Consider the following 15,266-nt stretch of genomic DNA (forward strand, 5'->3'; position numbering starts at 1 on the left):
TATTATTAAATGGGAATAAGTAACAATATGATAGATATAAAAAGGATGAGATAAATACAAATAAATAATTTAAAATTTTGATTCTTAGCTAAAAATCTCATTACTAAATTATCATAATAAACCACCAATACCACTCACTAAATATTAATACTTCAAAAATACGGGGTGTCACAATCTATCCCCCTTAAAATAATTTCGTCCTCGAAATTCCAATCCGTAATGTTCTAAAATTTAATCTCAACTAAAACTCCAAATAACATGGTTCCGCTACACACTCTGATATAAAAAATGATTTTTTTTTTTTCGTTATACTCACCACCCAATAGATCCCATATAAGACCTAATCCCTACGCTCTGATACCATTTTGTGACGCCCCACTCCCGGGTCGTTAAATACACTAAAATAGCCTAAAAAAAATTACAAGTTTTGCTCCAAAAAATAATAACTACAAAATTGTCTCAAATGGTACAATATCCTCCAAAATAAACAATATTACAACTATCTCCATAATTAAAGTGGTAGATCCCAAATCTCTGTATTAATAAATCTTTCTAATTCTCAATTTCGAGCTCTGCTAAAATCTGCTTCGCACCTGAAAAATAAATTAATTCGGGAAGTATACAATACGACAGGAATACAAGGCTCGGATACAGAATAAATTAACAGAAACCCAACAATTTATGACACTAAATCAACGATACGATAATCAAGCAATTTACCAAATTGCACAACAAACCAACCATAATTTATCTAGACCAACGAAATAAATACCCTATGGGCTGGGAAGGGATTAGGCCCCAATGTCGAACAACGGCTCTTAAAAACGGATAAAGGGGAAAACGGATGCTGCTTTCAACAATCGATAGGAGAGGAAAGATGATTGTGCTCTCGTCGGTCCTCTGCATATCGGTGGTGCTGTCTTCCACGAGCGACAGATGAACGTCATCTGGGATGGAACAATGGCGTCGAAAGCCGAAAATCCGATCCGGAGAAAGGAGTGCTTCCAAATTTCTTGCCATCGTATTCAGCCTAAGGGTTATGCAAAACTAATAGTAAATGAGAAAATGGTATTGGGAGTGAAAGAGAAGAGAACTTACAGGGAGCGGAAGGAATAATGAGAGACAGAAGAGAGTTGCAGAGGTCGTGAGGTGGAAAAGTTGTACTAGAAGGCGAACCAAAAAATCTTGAGTATTCAAAGTATACATTCGAAGAGACAAAATTTTAAATCACCTTAAATGGAGGAAGCGTACGAAGAGGCGGGAACTTGTAATGATGACTAGAAAAACGTGTGCGTTCTTACACGCTTTGAAATGAGCTTAACCGCTGAATTTTTGACTTATCAAGGTCGAAGCCAAACACGCCAACTAAACAGAGTTAGTGGGGGTGTTCAGGGGGCAATTGTGGTAGCCGAATAATTTCAGACACAGATAGGCAGTGTATACTTTCCCAATCAGTGTATAGTATGCATTCAAATGCCGAATAAGTATGCCCCGCCCCTGACGTTTCAGATGTCGAATAAGTCGAGCAGGGGCCGGTTAAAAGTTGTAATACGGCATATTGAGGGAGGTGAGTGAATGAGTACATGACAGATCAAGAGCGGGCCCTACCTAGAAGACCAGGGGCGTATATAAATAGAAGAACAACAACCAAAGAGAGGTATGTGGGAATTAGTATACTTAACTTAAGACACAAGCAATCTAGAGAGTATACACTAACTTGTCCGTCGAAGTGCTAATTCTGGCACCCCCGACTGGAGTGTTCATTCCTTTCAGGTGACTACCTGAAGATAACGAGCATCCCCCAGGATCTGAAGAGTATTTCCAAACCACTTCTCCACAACCTCCGTCAAGGACCTAGCTTGGGAAGACTATGGAGCTGAGAGCTCACCTTTGTTTATTTGTATTTATTTTTGTCCAAGCCTAGGGCTTTCTTTGTATTGAGCTTCTGACTTGTTTTGTTGTGACCAAGCATTGTCTTAGAAAGTTGTAAGCCCATAGGGTATTTATTTCGTTGATCATTCAGTTTGGTGTCACATGCTATAGATTCAAGGTAGAGCTTATGAATGTGTAATGCATGTGCCCCTTTTGTAAATTTACTCTGATTAATGAAAGCCTAATACTTTGTTTATCTCATTTTGTATTAGTCTTTACTGTTGTGTTATTGTGTTATTTTTGGGGGGTTACAATTTTTGCTGGAGAAAATTATGATTAGTGGTGTGTGAAGATGAAGACCTTATGTCAGTCCCAAGATTTATGGAACTTGGTACAAAATGGGTATGATGAATCCGATTCAACAACTACATTAACTTCAGCACAAGAGTAGCAGCTAAAAAAAAAAAAAAAAAAAAGAGGATGCTAAAGCACTCTTCTTCATCCAACAAGCACTCTTTGATGAGTTGTTTCCAAGAATCATTAAAACCAAGAAATCAAAGGAAGCATGGGACATTTTACAACAAGAAGTTCAAGGAGACAAAAAGGTAAGAATCATCAAACTCAAAACTCTTAGAAGGGAGTTAGAATATTTGAAGATGAAAGAATTTGCAACTTTAACTGATTATTTTTCTAAACTGATGGAGATTGTCAATCAAATGAAATCATATGGTGAAAGAGTTGAACAAAAGAGAATTGTTGAGAAAATTCTGGTTAGTTTACTATAAAAATATAATACAATGGAGGGAATAATTGAAGTAACAAAGGATATCTTTGAAATGAATGTCCAAGAATTGATGGGTTCTTTGAAAGCTCGTGAATAAAGGTTGTTAAAACAATCAGAGAAGCCTTTGGAGAGTACATTCTAATCAAAAGTTAATTTGAATTCTAAAAGTCATGGAGAATCATCAAGTAATGAACAAACAAGAGGGAAATTATCAAGAGGTGGTAGACAAGGAAGAGGAAGAGGTAGAGGAAGAAATTCATCAAGGGGAAGAAGTAGAAACAACGTTCATAGAAGTTCAAGTGTGGAAGAAAATACAAGAAAGTGTAGAATTTGTGAAAGGGGAAATTAACTAGAGAAGGATTGTTGGTTCCGAGGGAAACCACAATGTTATAAATACAAGAATTTTGGCCACCTCCAAAAGGATTGCTAAGTCAAGAGCAATCAACAAGCTAATTGTTCAGAGAAGAAAGATGGAGAAGGAAACTTATTTTATGCTTGTCAACCAGCTTCAGAACACAAAAATGATGTTTGGTACCTTGATAGTGGGTGTAACAATCATATGACAGTTGATAAGTCTATTTTCTTGGACATGGACACTTCAATTTGCTCTCAAGTTAAAATGGGAAATGGAGTGTTAGTAAATACAAAGGGAAAAGGAACCATAAGAGTTGAAACAAATAAGGGGACTAAGTTTATTCATGATGTGTTGCTTGTTCCAGACTTGGAGCAAAATTTGCTAAGTGTTGGACAACTTCTGGAACATGGATATGCAATCGATTTCGAAGCTAATAGTTGCACCATTCATGACAGAAATGCAAAGCAAGTGGTGGCAAAAATTCAAATGGAGAAAAATCGAAGCTTCCCACTAACATTCAACTATGCTAGAAATGTTGCTTTGAAAGCTCATATGAATGATGAGTCATGGTTGTGGCATTGAAGACTTGGGCATTTGAATTTTCATAGTCTCAAAGTGCTTCACCAAAAGAATATGGTCCAAGGACTTCCAAGTATTGAGGAAATACATGATGTTTGTGAGGGGTGTGCACTTGGGAAGCATCATCAGCAACCTTTCCTAAAGGAGTTGCTTGGAGAGCCAAAGAAATGTTAGAGTTAGTTCATACGGATGTTTGTGGGCCTATGAAAACTCCCTCCCATGCCCAAAACAAGTACTTTATTCTCTTTATTGATGACTATACAAGGATGACATGGGTGTACTTCATGAGGGAAAGATTTGAAGTGTTCACTATTTTCAAGAGATTCAAAAGCATGGTGGAAAAGCAAAGTGGGCACTGCATAAAGACTTTGAGAAGTGATAATGGCAAAGGATACAACTCCAAGGAGTTTGGAAAATTTTGTGAAAATGAAGGTGTAGAGAGGAAACTAACAGTGGGTTATACTTTACAACAAAATGAAGTATCCAAAAGAAAGAATCAAACGGTGATGGAAATAGCCAAATCTATGATAAATGAAAGGGGGCTACCAAAGAGTTTTTGGGCTGAAGCTAATTACACAGCAGTGTACTTGATAAATAGATGTCCTACCAAAGCCGTTTGGAACGAAACTCCCATAGAAGCTTGGAGTGGGAGAATGCCATCAGTAAAACATCTTAAAGTATTTAGATGTGTTTGCTATGCTCAAATTCCAAAGGAAAGAAGAAGCAAATTAGATGAAACAAGTGAGAAATGTATCTTTGTGGGATATAGCAGCAAATCCAAGGGTTGTCGATTGTATAGCTTGAAGAAAAATAAGATAATAATCAACCGGGATGTGTTATTTGATGAGAATGTTTTATGGAATTAGGAAGAAGGTAAAATTGAGAAGCAATCTATCCTAATTGATGAGAAGTAAGAAAATTCAACACATGAAGATGAAAAAATGAAGCATCAATCCTCACCAAGGGCAGGTTCATCATCATCTTCCAGCTCTTCTCCAAGTTCAAGCTCAAATTCTAATTCATCCTCACCTAACTCAACTCCAAAAAAAAAAAATGAGGAGTTTGATTGATGTGTATGCTAGATGCAATTTTTGTGTAACGAAACCTAGAAGTTTTGAAGAAACAATTAAAGACGAAGCTTGGAAGAAAGCAATAAAAGAAGAAATTGAAGTCATTAAGAAGAACAACACATGGGAATTGGTTGAAAAACCACAAGGCCAGAAAATCATTGGGGTGAAGTGGATTTAAAAAGTAAAGTTGAATTCGGATGGTTCATTCCAAAGAAACAAGGCAAGGCTGGTCGCAAAAGGGTACACAAAACAGCCTCGAATCGTTTTTCAAGAAACATTTGTACTGGTTGCACGACTTGACACCATTCGAGCTCTCATTGCTTTAGTAGCCCAAAAAGGTTGGTCATTGTATCAACTTGATGTTAAAGCTGCGTTTTTAAATGGGGAATTGAAAGAGGAAGTGTATGTTGAATAACCCCAAGGGTTTTTAATGAAAAGAGATGAAGACAAGGTGTATAAATTAAAGAAAGCATTGTATGGGCTAAAGTAAGCTCCAAGAGCATGGTATAGCCATATTGATTTCTATTTCACCAACAAGGGTTTCAAGAAGAGCAAGAGTGAGCCAACCTTATATGTGAAAAATCAAGGTATATCAATTCTTATTGTTGCCTTGTATGTTGATGATTTGTTATTTTTCGGTAATAATGAGATAATGATTGAAGAATTTAGAAATGACATAATGAGAAGATATGAAATGAGTGACATGGGTGTGTTGAATCATTTTCTTGGAATTTAAATCTATCAAGTTGAAGATGGAGTATTTATTTCTCAAAAGAAATATGCTGAAAATATTTTAATGAAATTTGGCATGAGTGGTTGTAAGCCTATGGCCACACCACTAGTTGTGAATGAAAAACTTATAAAGAAAGATGGAGAGAAAAAAAGTCGATGGTTCGTTGTTGTAGACACCCCATTTTTGACCGTCCTAAAGACTTGGACGCCATCGTTTGAGTGCTCGATGATTGCGCTTGTTCGCGCTCTTTTGGAGTCCTCAGGGGTTTTCAGTTGCGTGCCTTGCCCCTAAGTCTCTGAACTCTCTTGGTTTTGTGCTTGTTTTCAGCTAGACCTTGGTGCCCCATTTGGCCTGGAGGGAGAAGTAGAGGTGTAGACCACTTTTCTCCCCTGCCAGCCAGTTTTCTCCCCTGTAGACCAATTGTTGTGGTCTGTCAGCTAGGGTGGGTGGTCAGTCGACCACCTTAAGTGGTCGGCAGCTTGCCACCACCTTCTTCTCTTTGTGTAGACCACCTTTCCCCCCTGTCGACCAGCTTTTGTCCTTGTCGACCACATTGGGTGGTCGGTCGGCTAGGTTGGGTGGTCGGTCGACCACCTTAACTGGTAGGCGGCCTTTCTGTACTTTCTGCAGATATTTTTGGTGCCAGCTGTGCCAGCTGTTGGGCACAGACTGCATCCTCCATACATGTGTTGGTTTGGTTGCCTTTTGCATGCTCCTTGCACTTGCAGTGCAATTTTGTTCACTAGCCTAGTGTATTTGGTGTTTTAGCCTATTGATCTAGCATGTGTATGCTCTACTCCAGCATATTTTTGGCTATATTTTAGCATGTTTTAGGTTTGATTTGAGTGGTTTTGGTCATGCATGTTCGGCTTTGCATAGCTATAGTGTATTTGGCTTTACTAGCCTTGCACTTTGGGGACCCCTAGCATGCTATATTTGTGATGTGTGCATGATATGGCATCATTTGGCATGTAATTTTAGAGCATATGTCATTGCCACACTCTCACATTTTCCACTCCTTCAATGTGTTTAAGAGTTGTGTCTTCACGCCTTGTTGGCGAGCCATCAAATGTGCATATTTTCCTTGTGTTATATGCCTTGATCTTAGTATATTTCAGCCACTGTTTCGGCATATTTAACCTCTGTCTGGGGTTGGTTTGGTCATTTAGACTTGGTATTGTATGCCTATGGTGCTATACTCTTTGCTAGTCTCAATGCCTTAGCTTCTAAACATGCCATGCATGCATTGCTTACATGATAAAGCCTTGTGCATGCCACTCTAGCATTGATAGATAAGCATGTTGTTTGCATGTGTGTTGCATTGCATTGTGTTTGGATCGGACGTTAATCCAAACACGAGAAACGAGGGACGTTTCATACTTGAAGTAACGAAATGCGCCTCATTTCTTGGTCGCCGTCCCCCTTGATTGTGCATGATAGGGTGGAGGCCTTTCGGGTCTTATATGTGCATTCATTGAGTTTTGCACAAGCTTGATCCTTCGGCCACCATGCATTGAAAATGCTTGGTTGTTGGCTCGAGAGTCAAGTGCCATACTCCTTTGAGCTTGAGATATGATAAGGAATGTGGAAGTGCATACATTTCCTTGCAGATACACTGTCTTGCCCCTATCTATGCTCTGTTGCAGCAACAGGAGGAATTTCAGCCCTCAAGGTGTTCTTGAGATCAGAAAGAAGCAATTTGGAAATCGGTGTAATTTTCAAAGATTCAAAAGAGTGCAAACAGAGGCGTCTTGAGGCAAGGCGGTGGATTTCCGAGAGGGCGTACCCGAGCATGCATGTCTCCCTGGCCCGCGAGGCCATTTATTGCTTTTACTAGCTAGTTGTAGTTGATTACCTGTGTTGTAATTAATTTAGCTTAATGCTTTGTAATATTCTAATTAGCTTAGATTAGCTAGTTATTCAATTTGGTTTGTAATAATTAATTAGCTAGAATAGTTAGTTAATTAGTTGGTTTATAATAGTGAGCTTAATTAGCTTAGTTAGTTAGCTTTCATTTTGTTTGGACCTTTCGTCAAGAGGGCATAATGTTGTAATAAGTGTGCGTGTGTGTGTGAATGTCTTCCACCCCCACGTCTTTCTTCCTTTTATTTATCCGCTTTCGGTGGTTAGATTAGGGTATATTTCAATTAGCATACTTATGCTTTGCATGCATGCATCCATTCAATTGTCTTGCATGCACCGGGCTCGGCGCATCATTCAAACTGCGTTGTATTTCCATACATTTACTTGAATACGTGTTTCAAAGCATGTTATCAAATGTCGCATTCATATGCCATCTTAGATAGCCGAGCCTATTTAGTTACGTTTTTGCATGTGTTGCATTAGGCATCTTGTATAAGTTTGGATCATGCATGATTTCTAACTATTTTTCTGTTTTGGCTCGGAGTACACTGAGAGTGTTTATGCTTTAGCATCCTTGCATGTGTGTAAGCGATTGCTATGTTAGCATACTTACCATGAGGCTATTTGCTTAAAGTGCTTAACTGCTTGAGTGCCTGTGGATGAAGGCTTCATTACTTGAATTGGAACTATTCATCATGTGAGTTTTAAGCCCACTTTGCGAAGTGGCAAAATCATGTTTTAAGCCCACTTGAGGGTGGCAAATCCGCATTTCTAAGCCCACTTGAGGGTGGCAAATTCAAACCTTTTTCCAAAAACAAACATTGAATTGTTTTGTTCCAATTCAGGCGATCTAGTCTATACTTGTATGTTGTGTGCATTACATAGTAAGTTAGCTAATAAACCGGAATAAGAACACATATGTTTTCAAAAACAACATATCATGTTTAGTAGAGGCCGATCCTTTGATCGGGCGAGCGGGGGTGCTCATTTCATGACCTTCCCCTCTCGTACCCATGTTCCCGAGCCGAGGCAACTTTGGTGATGACAGACACGTGGCCTTAGGCACGAGTCAGGGTTTTCTAAATTTTCCAAAATAAAATATTTAGGTGGCGACTCTGAAATTTGGCAAAGTAGTCCATGTTTGGCGCTTTTTGATTCAAAATTGATTTTTCAAAACCAATTATCGGATTTGGACTCTTTGGTGATTTATCAATCTTACATTGCACTTTGTGAAATTAGATTCAGAACCGTGACAGGAGTCCGAACTGTAGGACTAATCCGCGCCCTCTCCGAAAGGGGGGCGCGCGGAGGAAGTTTGGGCGGTCTACAGTTGTATAGAAGCTTGGTTGGAAATTTGTTGTATCTTATAGCTACAAGGCCGGATATAATGTATGCTGCAAGTTTGCTTTCTAGATTTATGAATAATCCCAGCCAAAAGCATCTTGGTGCTGCAAAATGAGTTTTGAGATATATTCGAGGCACAACTAGCTATGGTATCAAGTATTGCAAAGATTCAACTGTGAAATTGTTTGGTTTTTGTGATAGTGATTGGGGTGGTTGCAGATGATATGAAAAGCACCTCCGGGTATGCATTTTCCTTGGGTTTTGGAGTATTTTCTTGGGCATCAAAGAAGCAACAAAGTGTGGTGCAATTATTTGCAGAAGCTGAATATGTTTCAGCAGGTTTGGTAACTTCCCAAGCAATTTGGTTGAGGAGATGTGACGATCATCTCCTTAATTAAGTAAATTAATTTTGTGATTAATGTTGATCATGTGATTATGTGTTAATTGCGAATTAGGAGCCATGCATTATATATATATTGTATTGATTTGTGCCATGTATTATTGTGAACAGGTACGTATTGGTGTGAATTAAACCGATCTGATTCATTAATTTGAACAAGTTCGAATTAAGAAATTGGGTAGGAATTAGAGCCTAATTCACATTAGTATAATTTAATCTAGTGTACTTAAGATCATAATGATGCGAGTTAATTTAATTTTAGTGAATTGAATTTAAATTAGTTATATGATTTGTTAGCTTATTTAATGTAAGCTTGATGTATATATGATCAAAGACTTGGGGGATGACTCATCAAATTGACTAAGAGTAGGAGAGTAGTATAGTGGACTTGGTGAGCTTAGAGCTATACACGTAGAGAGAGAGGGGGAGAGACTATGAGAGTTAAAACTCAACATAGAGAAGGAAGAAAGGAAAAAGAAAATGAAGAAAGAGATTGAGGCTAAGGTCTTCACAAATTAATCAATTAAGGTAAGAAATTTCCACCAAATTTCATGAAATTGAAATGCTTTCCTTATAATCCTCTAGACTTTGAGTAGTTTTAATTAAAGATCATGAATATGTATGAGATTAGTGGTGTAAATTGGTGTTAAGCATTCATTAATCACATAAAGAGGGAATTATAGAGAATTAACTTCATATAGTTGCATGCATGGCATAATTCATGGACAATTGGTTTCATTCATTTGAATTCTTTCATGGTACTTCACTAGAGAGGGAATTCCATAGAAGCTTGAGTCTAAGAACTCCCCTTTACATGTTTAATACATTTACATAGCAAAATGAGGATTTGATTTCTTTACTAGTAATTTGGTCATAGTTTACAAGTTTTGATTTGTGTTCCATGGTCAAGGTTCAACTCTAGAATGTTTCTATGCATTTTGGTAATGAATTGCATGAAAATGAGCTTGATTTTACAAAGAAACGCATTGCCCAAACAGAGCAGTTTTCGGACTGGTTGTGTAGCATTGCCGCACAAGCGGCCTAGGGCCCCGCACGTGCAGAAAACAAGGCAATAGTAAGGGTGCATTCTACTTAAATTGCACCTATGGGGCCAGGTGTTGTGCTAGCCACTACACGTGCGGCTGGGACCCCCGCACGTGCGGCCCTTTTTGGGTAAACCCGGTTTGTTTTTCGCTTCTCTTTTCCACCTTCCGGGCCTCTGTTTGCACGGTTTTAATGTGTTTTCATGATCATTTACATCTCATGAGTACATTAGATTGAATAAATGAAAAATTAGAACCGAATCAGTAAAGACGATTAGTTATTGAATATGTAACAACCGAATCAAATAGAATTGGCTATTGATATGAATGTAATTGAGTTGTTATGCTTGACTTTATTTGTTTAGGTCGGACACCAAACCAATAGGACGTGTATCGAAAAGCCCACTGTGAATAACAATGTTGTAATGATATGTTCAACTTGTATTTATTTCCTGAATGATAAAATTATATCATTTTTAGCAGTTACTTTTTATCGATTGAATGATGATCCTCTTTTGAATTGTATTCATGGCATCTATAGCGTATTGTTATTGTTATTGATCCCGCTGTTGTTACAGAGATCTCTGTCAGTTCCAAATCTTGGAACTATTATTGTTGTTTGATGGCCATCGATTGATTGTTTGGTCTTTAAGACGTATTGTATTGTTTCTATTGGATGTACCACGTATGACCTATATGAATATGAATATGAATATGATTGATTGAATTGAACAATTGAACGATTGATTGCAAAAAGATATTGGTTGAAAATGTTCTATTGATAATCGATTGTTTTGAAGACTGTAAGGACATCATTCTTAACCTCTTTACACATTTGTTATTCACTGGGCTTTAGCTCACAGTTTATTATATATATGTAGGTGATCGAACACCGGACCAAAGCTAGTGGCGCCGATCCGAACCCTTGTTTTGTCAAGCCAACTATTGTACCTTATTGCGAGGTTTCAATCTACCATGTGTCAAGGCTTTTTGAGAGGCTCAAACTCACCCTTTTTGAGTTGGTTACATGAAAAGAATGTTTTAAGACTATTGTTAACACTATCTTTGATGATGGGATTGATTCCCTAACTTGTATTTTGTCTTGTATATATGTTTTTATGGCCATAAATGGTTATGGATATGGCTATGTATATGAAATTTTATTTCCATTCAGGCCCTCACAGCTCATTGGACATTATCTTATTATTGATTGGCTTCCTCCAGCCCCTTCATATTGTATTATTGTCATTATTGTTAAGCAAGCTTTTGGTAATCATGGATTACTAGCCGGTTACAGAGCTAAAGCTATTGGGGCGGGTTTGGGTCATGACAAGAGAATACTTGAAGATGTTTGCGAAAAGCAAGAAGATGGTACATAAATTTTTTGTGACAACAAATCAGCCATTGTCATGGCTAAGAATCCTGTTTTTCACAGTCGCACTCGTCATATTGTAATTAAACATCATTTTATTCGGGAAGCAATTGAAGAAGGTGAAGTACAACTCAAATTTTGTAGGTCAGATGAACAAATTGCAGATATATTCACTAAGGCTCTTCCCAAAGAAAAGTTCCAGCATTTCAGAGAGTTACTTGGAGTTATGGAGCAGCACATTAGGGGGGAGCAATGTTGATATAATGTGCTTGTTTAATTTTGTATCCAAACAATCTCTTATGCTTATTTAATTCTAGTTATGTTTTGGGTTGGGTTTTGTTAATTAGAGTTAATGTATGTGGAGGAAATTTGTCCAGATGTTGTATTGGTACTTGGGTTGATATAATTTCATATATAAGGCTTGTAAGGGAACCTAAAAACTTAATAAAAAAAATCTGCTAAAGGGACTATTCAATGGTGACCCCTCTTCTTTCATGTTTTTCTCTTTTTCTTCATTATTTTTTGCAGGAAAAATAAGATCTAATTTTGTGTGTTTCAGATTAATTTCTTTGTGGTTTAAACACACACTTGCTTCCAAAACACCCAACAGCCTGCTTAGTGATGGCTCAACCTCAAATCTGTCGTTTCTCTCCATAGTTCTTTGAAGTGCACGATGGAGAGGAGGGAGGTAGTGGTGTAGTCGAGTAGTTCCGCCTTGTCGGACAACGCATAGGGAGGTTGAACACCGTGCAAATGAGAAGAAAGATGCCACATAACATGAGAAACAAACAACGAAGGTGGTTCTTTCTTTCCATCCCTCTCTCTCTCTCTTCGCTATTTCTTCTCTATTTTTTTATTTTTTTGTTTAGTGTTAGATTAGATGGCTAAATCAGGAGTACAATTTGTGTGTATGTGTATCTCTATATATCTATTCTTGCATTCAAGATTGGATTCTATATTTGTATAAAAAAACAAGGAAAATTTCAACAGATCATAAACATTTGATTTGTTTTTTTTTTTTTTGTGTGGTTCTTTGGGCTTGAAATTGTTTAATCCAGATCTTGTTATGGTTTGTATTTTTTTTTTAATTTGTCTCTAGGGTTGCTCAAATCTGAATAGATAGTGGATAATAGATAATGGAGTTTTTTTGTTGCGTCGCTCATCATTTTTTTTCTTTTTTTTGTTCTTTTGTATGAATATTTTTTTTTTCTTATATGTTGTTGTTGTTGATAAGTTGCTGTTGATGATGATGATGATATTGATGGTGATCATGATGATAAATGTTAGCTTAGATGACCAGATATGTAATTGCGTTGAAGAGATAATAAAAAAACAAACACATATTTCAACGGTTATTGTTTCAAATAGATAAGAACAAAGAGAAACCCACATAATTTGAACAGATAGAGAGAGAAATCCACAGAATTTGAATAGACAGAGAAACAAATTGAATAGATAGTAAAAAAAAAAATTTGAACAGAGATTGGAATTATTTTGAACAGATAGGGAAAATTTTTGAGCAAATAAAAAAAATTGAACAAATAGTCAATAAAAGTCAACAGATAAAAAAAAGTTTACACATAAATTAAAAGGTAAAATTAAAAACAAAATATACTTCAAAATAAACAAAAAGACTTCTCACCAAACGTGGATGGACATTTTGTAGCCGAGGATTGCCGGCTCGGCCAATCTCTGGTAGTTTGGGCTATCTCAGAAGGCCGGCAAACTACTTCGCAGGTCGACAAGTACCTCATGAGAGATGAACAAGACCACACAACCAGTCCGGTCGACAGTGGCAAGAGGTAACAAGATAGAAGCAAACAGACAGTAATGACATATATATATATATATATATAGATAGATAGCTCCATTTATCAAGAAATAGACAGATAGCTTTGTTTTCACTTCCTCATATTAGGTTCGGAGATTCAGAAGAACTCAAAAGAGTGCAATAGAGTGGGATTTGCAAGGTTGGGTGGTAGGTTCCTAGGGATTCTCTTAGATGGTGTTTTGTGTGTTGTCTTGTGTTTATAGTTTTGTAAGAGAGGTGGCTCTTGTGATGGTTGAAAAGAATAATGTACATTTTTTTCTTTGATCTGTGAATGGAAATGGAAATTAATATTATGGAGAATTGCGCAAGAAAGATGTTTTGTTAATCAGATTTTGAAAGTGGTAACACACCATGTTGGAGTTATGCTCCTTTTGTTTCAGCTGAAAATGTTTCTCGGTATTTGATATGACAAAACATGAAAGAATAAAAAAACGTTTTTGTTTTCGTTTTTGTTTTTGCTTTTGTTTGTTTGTTTTTTTTTTTCTAGGAAAAAAAAGGGTTTTTTTTTTGTAGTGTGAATTCTGATAAATATTTGACACTAAATACTCGAGTGAATAGAGTAAGGATATTTACTATATTTTTGCACTTGTGACGTATTGCCATAATTTCTATGTATTTATAGTTGAGGGAAAAAGTTATCTCTCGTAACTTTTTAGATATTCCTAGTTTGAAGTGAATTGTATTTTGTGTGTGCATGCAATTGTATTTTCTTGTATGTTGTGTTTTGTATTTCTCCGACCCTGATTAGGTACAAAAAAATATTTTTCACTTCGAAAAGTAAAAAATATTTTTCCCACTAAAATCTTACCAATAGCCATCACATTACCATCACAGGTGCCTTACAACCGCCACCACCACCAAAACCACTAACAATTAGTTTCAATTATCACAAACAAAATATGAAAACGTTTTCTACGAATTTTTATACTTCTAAAAAATGATTTTCGCCGAAACAAATTGCGGTGTTAATCAGATTTTGGAATTGGGCATCAAATTCTTGCCTCGTGCCCTTTCTAATGCAAACCAAAATCCAACACAACACCAAGAAGCAATCATCTCCATTGAGTTGCATCTCATTCAGATCTGTTAAGGATCCAAAGATGTAAAAATTTCACACGAATTTTGATACTAACAAAAACATTTTCTCAAGTACTGTGTTCTTACACAAAATGGGGAGAGAGATTGGAGCTCAAATCACATATATTAACATAGAAGTATATGGGCGGCCACTCGATGCTATAGAGGTCTGTAAGGTGGTAACCTTGCCATATATGGCTCATGTGGCTGCCACCAAAGAAAAGGATAAAAAGGAAAAGGAAATGAAAGTAATGACTTGACGGTATTCAACCTTTAGGCTTAAGTTCTAGTTCAACATATGATTACATATTTTAGCTGATTTATGAATTGCCAGGCACTGTTAAAAATACAACAGTTCACTGTAGTAGTAGTAGTGGTAGTAGTAGTTTCATATATCATATGACAGAAAATCGTAGAACAAATGTCAAAACACTTCCTTCCATACAGGTCAGTCCACTGAAAGTCACAAGCAGCCACCCAACTGTAGACGACATTGTGGAAAAAAGAATAAATAAAAAGATGCACAAGGATCAAGATCTAATTAGAAAATTTCAGTAAAACTCGATCGTTATGGCTCAAATTTGGTCCAAGTTTGTGTCTCCATAACATAACCTTCATTTTCTTTCTTCTTTTTTTTTATACTTAAATTTATTTTTTATGTGAATGCATTATAAATTTGAAATTGAAAATATCTGATACATGATTAGAGACAAATAGTTTGTTTTTTTGATAAATAATAAATTTTATTGAAAAAGTATCAAGATGATGCAAAGAAAACAAAACGACCAAAAGAGAAAAAAAAAACTTGCCTAACCAACTACATCATCCAAAAAAACTAAGAAAGTAAATAGATCTGGATCAACTTTACACTCCAACCAACTATACAAGGTAACTAAGAACCGGTTCTCCAACCACAACACCGAATGCTCAATTCCTTGGAAAG

The sequence above is a fragment of the Camellia sinensis genome, chromosome 8 (assembly GCF_055761805.1).
Source record: "Camellia sinensis isolate YWXY chromosome 8, ASM5576180v1, whole genome shotgun sequence".
In the NCBI taxonomy this organism is placed as follows: domain Eukaryota; kingdom Viridiplantae; phylum Streptophyta; class Magnoliopsida; order Ericales; family Theaceae; genus Camellia; species Camellia sinensis.